The sequence below is a fragment of the Ictidomys tridecemlineatus genome, chromosome 10 (assembly GCF_052094955.1).
Source record: "Ictidomys tridecemlineatus isolate mIctTri1 chromosome 10, mIctTri1.hap1, whole genome shotgun sequence".
Classification (NCBI taxonomy): Eukaryota; Metazoa; Chordata; class Mammalia; order Rodentia; family Sciuridae; genus Ictidomys; species Ictidomys tridecemlineatus.
The window spans coordinates 135180952-135187097 of record NC_135486.1 but is presented as its reverse complement, the minus strand read 5'-3'; the positions used below and the strand labels follow the sequence as shown (position 1 = coordinate 135187097).

At 56.8% G+C, this 6146-nt stretch overlaps 1 protein-coding gene and 1 long non-coding RNA gene across 4 annotated transcripts in view; one reads left to right on the top strand and one right to left on the bottom strand.

Moving 5' to 3' along the window:
* LOC144367557 (uncharacterized) overlaps positions 1-6146 on the bottom strand; it is a 49395-nt gene that overhangs the window by 17439 nt on the left and 25810 nt on the right. The gene's annotated exons all lie outside the window — the stretch shown is intronic.
* Positions 1-6146, top strand: part of Snx29 (sorting nexin 29) — a 375232-nt gene that overhangs the window by 363005 nt on the left and 6081 nt on the right. The window lies entirely within an intron of this gene.

The window sequence follows — 6146 nt, the reverse complement described above, 5'->3', positions numbered from 1 at the left end:
TCTGTGCACACATGGGTAGATGGCCGAGGTCTTGAGAGTGTTCAGCTCAGGGGCTGCTGTCATTCAAAAGGAATCCCTGGGAGGAGGGGGAAATCCCAGCAGAGAGCAAGGCATCCAGGACAGCAAAGCTGAGGCCTGGCTGTCTCAGGGGGAAGGCCCAGGTGGGGACGGACAAGGCTTCCCCCCACTAGGCCCGTGCCAGAGCTCGCTGGCTGAGGCCACAGGGCTGCTGGCCCTGGCTTTGCACAGGGGGTGGTTTATTCTGTGGGCAGCTTTTGGAACCATGGACCAGGGCTGCTCTAGCCACAGAAGCTGACTCTCTGGATCTGGTAAAAAGCAGCTGTGTCCCCTGGGCCTCTGCCATCAGGCAAGAGACGGGAAAAGAGGTCACTGGCCCTGCCCACTTCCAGAGGAGAGACCAGGAGCCTTCTCCTGAAGTCCTCCCGACTCCAGTGCTTTTCTTTTCTCAGCTGTGAAAAATGAGCCTCAAAAAGTGAAGTGGCTGAGCCATGGTATCACACGGGGATAGGGTACAGAGGGGAGTGGCAGTGGGGTTGATGTGGGGCCAAGGCCTGGTCACCACGTCGTCAGCGTGCAACAGAGCGCTCTGAACCATGTTAACGGTGGCAGTCTCCAAGTTCAGAAGCTCCAGTGTGGTCCTCTGCACTGTCACTCACCTGACCTGCTGCCTCTCCTGGGGAGGCACTCTGGGGTGGCCTGCCACCATCAGCTCTAAAGCCCCCTGTTGTGGCTACTGGTTGGTGCTGTCCATGATCCTGTTCACCACCTCCCTCTTTGGGGTCAACTTCCAGGGTAAGACTGCTGGAAGGTGGGACCGGGGCCAGTTAAGGGACTCCAGAGGCTATGGCCTGGGGGATGAGGACCCAGGTGACCAGCAGCCCCTCCTTTATCCATCTACCTGGTCCAGAAAGGCGGCAGTTTGGCCTCAGGACTCTGCTAGCCATCTGTGGGAGCAGCTGCTGGAGGGTGCAGGAGTCCTGTGCGCTGCTGTGTTCACTGTGGGCCTGCAGCGGTGAGGTGTGTCCCCCACCAGCTCATCTGGAACGGGTTGAGAAGTTGCTGTCATGACTGGGGACAGTGGGCGTTTGGCATGGGTGACGAGGGGAGGGCTGTAGACCCGGCTTGACTCAGACCTGCTATGTGCTGATCTCAGATTCTTCCCAGTGGCTGTGCCTCGGTTTCCTCATCTGTAAGACGTGTCTGGAGACAGGTCCTGGCAAAGGTTAGAGCACTAAACTGCAGGCCCGTGGAGAGGTCCGGCTAGGTCAGCTCTGGCAGCAGTAAGGACAATTCCTTTTGTCATTTGCAGGACTGGCACAGCTCTGTCTTCTGGGTTCCTTAGAGACAGGTCAGAGGTGCTCATTCTGAGGTGTTGGCAGGCACGCTCCTGGAGACATCAAGAGACCACGTATCTCTCCGTGTGTCCCCAGGGAGCAGCACGCTGATTAGGGAGGCAGAGGCTCAGAGGTCTGGAAAATGGCATCCCTCTACCAAGCCCTCACTCCCAGCGACCAGGCTGCCAAGTCTCCCTGCCTCCCTCACAGAGGCCCTTTTTTCTCCTCAGTAACTGGTCAGGGTGCAGAGGGTCCGATTTGATCATAACAGATAAGGCTGGGTTGTCATTAATTTTTGGTAGCATTCAAACAGCCCCGTGACACAAAAGGCAAGATTGAGGTTCAAATGCCAGTCCCGTTACCCATCAGCCTGAAGACCTGGCCCCCTGCCTCAGTATCCCATCTATAAAAGGGAGCTTGTGGCAAAGACCTTACAGTTTTGTGGAGAGAATCTTGAAAAGTGTCACCTAGCAGGTGACTTCCAAGAGGAAGCTGTGTTCACTGCAGTCACTTTACCCCAAACGCCGAGTTGCAGGGCGATGACCCCACGGCCCACCCTGCCCCATGTCTTACACAAGAGCAGCTGAAAGTCGTCTGAAGAAAAGGAAGCAAGTTAGAGGCGTAGCCACCCGCACAGCAGGCTGGCTGCCCTCTGCAGACTGACTTCTTGTCCCAGCAAAGTACAATGGCTTTCTTCTCCTTGGGCAACGCCCTTTCACACGCGATAGGCGACATCTAGGGCAATAACAGCACTTGCCGCCTTGGGTGATCAGTCAGCTACTGGCATGTTGACGCTATGTGACAGGAGCATGTTGCCCGTGCTGCTCCTGGCCAGCCTCGACTGGGAAGAGTGGACAGTCAGTGGGCCTTCATCCTGATACCAACTCCCAGTTGCCTCTGAGCAGAGATCGGGGGGAGGGCACCTCAGAGTCACATGGCAACAAATGACAGGTGGGTGAGGGAGTGATGGGGTCACCACGGAGCAGTGGCTTGTCCTAGGCAGCTGCAGGAGGGTGCCTATGGGCATGTGACATGGCAGTGGCATTGCCCGTGGAGGGAAGAGCCACGCCTCCGGAACAGGGCTGGGCAGAGGGCTGCTCGCCTCTACTCTAAACACTCAGGCTGACTTGCCGGAACCCACCTTTGGTTGCCTGTCCAGCTCTTCTCAGTGCCCATGCAGAGGTGTGGGCAGCTGCCTCTGCTGGACCTCTCCAGCCCCATCCTCGCGCTCCTGCATCCTTGGGCTCTGTCTTTCCAAGAATGGTGCATCCACGGATCGTATACGGCCTCCTGCCCTCGGCATGGTTCCCGTGGGAGTCCCCCAGGCTGCAGGGCAGGTCAGACGTGAAGTCCACGAGTGGACGCAGCGCAGCTTTTCCATTCATAAGACATGATGTTGCTAGTAGAGGTTGCTAGAGTTTTCATTTTCCTAGAGAGTGGGGTGTTGGGTAAACGGCGACTGGCAAGCTCTGTGGGCCAGAGTGACAGTGACGTTGCCCCCCCCGCCCACAGCAGTGGGACACCGTTGCTCTGCATCCTCGGTGTTTCTTGGTAGTAATGCAGGAGGCGGCACTATTCTCCTCGGGCAGCACCTCGTGAGCCTGCCTGGCGCCACCTGCCCCTCGGGTTTTCTATGTTTTCTGCCCATTTCACACAGTTAAGTTTGGGAAGTTCAAGTCCTTTGTCAGGTACGGTCTTTCAGCCTGGATTGCTTTGGATGTCATGTCTAAAGAAACTGCCTAAACCAGGGCACAGACTTTCTCCTGAATATTTTAACTTTACACCCAGCTCTGTGACTCACTTGAGGTAACTTTAGCTTGACGACTGGGTCAAGGTTCACATCCTTCCCACAAATGAGCCCATGTGGGGCCAGTGGAGAGGACAGGGAGGAAGAGGAGCACTGGGGGTCTGTCCCACCTCTTGGGACCACGGCTCTTCTGATGGTTTTTTCTGTCGAGTTTAGTGGCTGAGGCAGGACTAGTTCCTTCTGGAGCCTTCTCCAGCTTCTAGCAGCTGCCCACATGTGGCCCCCTCCTGTGTCACTGCAACTTCCACTGTCCCTGAACTCAGTCTTGGCTAGTCCGAGGGCCCTGCCACTTTGGCACCACAGGGCGGAGTGGGGATAAAGAGCCTGATGCCACAGCCCCACCAACCTCAGTGCACAAAGACCAGAAAGTATGGGGCACTTCTGGGTTCGAGTCCTCAGTCTGTGGCTGAGGTGCAGAGGGCTGGGTGACCTGTCCATTTTTGCAAAATGGCAGAGATAACTCAGCTGGATACAGCTAACCTGAAACAGGACACCAGAGGGGAATTGTTCAACCCAGGAAGGATAATGGGGGGAGTTGTGGGTTGATCAATGGATAATTATAAACAATTACTAGGGAGAAGTGTGTTTCCTGATACATCTAGAACCGCTGTGATTAAAAATATTGTTTTGACTGGAAAATTAACAAAACATGATAAAATTAGAGACATTTATCAAAGGAAGTTTAACATATAAGCGATTAGGATTAGCTTTCAAAAATACATGAAAATCAGTCTAAACACTAAAAGCTGAAGACCATGCTCATTTGGTTTTCTGGAAACGAGCAAGGAGGCAGCCTGAAGCCCACTGCCCACCCCGTGGTGCTTACCAGGCAGGCACCTGCTGTGTGCGTCACCCCATCTTGAACACTGAGCAGGAAGTGGCCAGGAGGACCTGGGTGTCAGGTGGCGATTGCTGGGGCAGCAGAGGCACACCCATGCCAAGGCCCCGGCAGTGCGAGGCCAGACGGGGGAGGACACTCAGGTCCTATGCAATCTGTGGTCAAGGGGGCACCCTGCCAGCCCCAGAGGAGAAGAAGGAAACAGTCACAGGATGGCGTTTGGCCAGGCTGGGAGGGCTGGCCGTGACCCGCTGCACTCTGAAGGCAGACCCAACAAGATCTGCTCAGTGGGGATGTGAGGAGTCTGGGACATGTCCTCAGTGTTGGCATGAGGAACAGGGTGGTGTGAGAGATGCCCGTCAGCCCCCCAGAGCCGTTGAGTGGCCTTGGAGCCTGGAGGGGCCCTGTCATGCCCCGGGCCTGGTGAGGGATCTAGGACTGAGCACAGGAGGAGCTGGCAGAAGACTGTGCACAAACGGGGCCCCGGAAGCCACAGGCAAAGGTGCTGCAGGCACCAACATGAGGTCCAGGCCTTTCCAGCCTCCAAGGCTTTCTGCACCTTGGCCAGGGGCCAGCGACGACTGGGGAAAGCTGCACTGCAGCTTGGGACCAGCCACATCCTCGCCAGTGGTGGGGCTTTGGGTGATGCTGGAATCCATGAGGGGGTGGCTGGTGCACAGAGGGTTGGGGACAGCTAGCCCAAGAGTGCAAAGCTCCAGGCCAGGGCCACCCTAGCAAGGCAGCTTTGAGAACGCCCCCTCACCCTGTAAACACAGTCAGGTCTCTTTCTCCCCCCCCCCCCCCCATAGTCTCTCCTGGGGCCACATGTTGCCTTTTGAGCCATTAAAGTATCGAAGGCGAAGGCGCAGCCGTAGAGAGCACAACCCGCCGGGGCTGGCCATCTGCACTCTCAAAAGCAGGACAGGCCTGGCTGAGCCTAGGCAGGAGGGAAGATTGCCCAGGGGGGGCAGCAGAAAGACTGGACTTTCCCCCAAGTAGCCAGACACCTATGATAACTGCATCCCCGTCACCTTCCTTACCTCCAAGGTGGGGGCAGCGCTGTCACCTGAGCAGGCGTGGGGTTTGCAGTGAGAGGGGAAATAAGGCATCTTTCTTGGGAGAGCAGAAGTATGGGCACCTCCTAGCTGAGTGACAGGTTCCTTGAGGCAGCAACGGGAGGTGCTACCAAGTTCAAGTGTGGATCTTGGGGCTAAGCCTGTGTCCTCCTAGGCTTGGGCCGAGCCCCCAGGTGACATCAGCATGTTTTCAGGGCTGTGCCAGTTGAACAGGTTGGGCTGAGGATGAAGCTGATCAGTTAATTCTTGGAAAATGCCATTGGTGGTGAGAAAGGCCCCCGTCTGACCCTGGGAGTGACCATGGAGGCCCTTCCCTACCTTCAGTCTCAGGGCTGTTGGTGTGGCATTTCAGGGGGCGGGTGGCTAGAGTGTGGCCTTGCTGCTGCAGCGCCCCTCCATGGCCCTGAGTGGGGCAGGGAGTCGGCGAGACAGGTGACCTGGGAAGGCCCCCCACGGCCCGGGCCTCACTGCAGGTGCTGCGCCCGTACCCGGGGCCGTCACCCGGCTGGATGCTGTAGGTTCCTCACAAGTCTCTAGAGGGTGGTCACCGTTACTCAGTTTGGGCAATAAGGAACCAGAGTGTGACAGTCAGACTCAGTAACTCGAGAGTAACTGGAGCCCAGAGAAGTCAGTTCTCCCGCTGTCCTCTGGGTGTAAGGAGAGCTAGAGATGTCACCAGGGAGCGCAGGGTCCAGCTGATAACACAACTGGTGTTTACCAGGGATGCGTGCTCACTGCGTCTGGACTAGGTGTCGCACCTCCAGTCACATGTTCTTGGGAAGGAGAGAAAGGAACATCCTGCCCTGGTAGCCTACGGACGGCGAGTGGCCAAGGTGCGATGTGACCAGACACCAGCACTCTCTCCTGCCCCCTAAGAAAAGGGATCTTGACAATTCACAACAGGCCATCGTGGCAGGAAGAGAGAAGCCACCGCCTGGTGCCTTAGACCCCTGACATGTAGTGTTGGGGAGGGGCTCACTCTTCAACCCACATCCAGTAAATAATAAAGCAGTAACTTGTGGCTCCAGAGCCCAGTCCTGCGAGGAGGCGCCCTCAGCAGGTCACAGGTG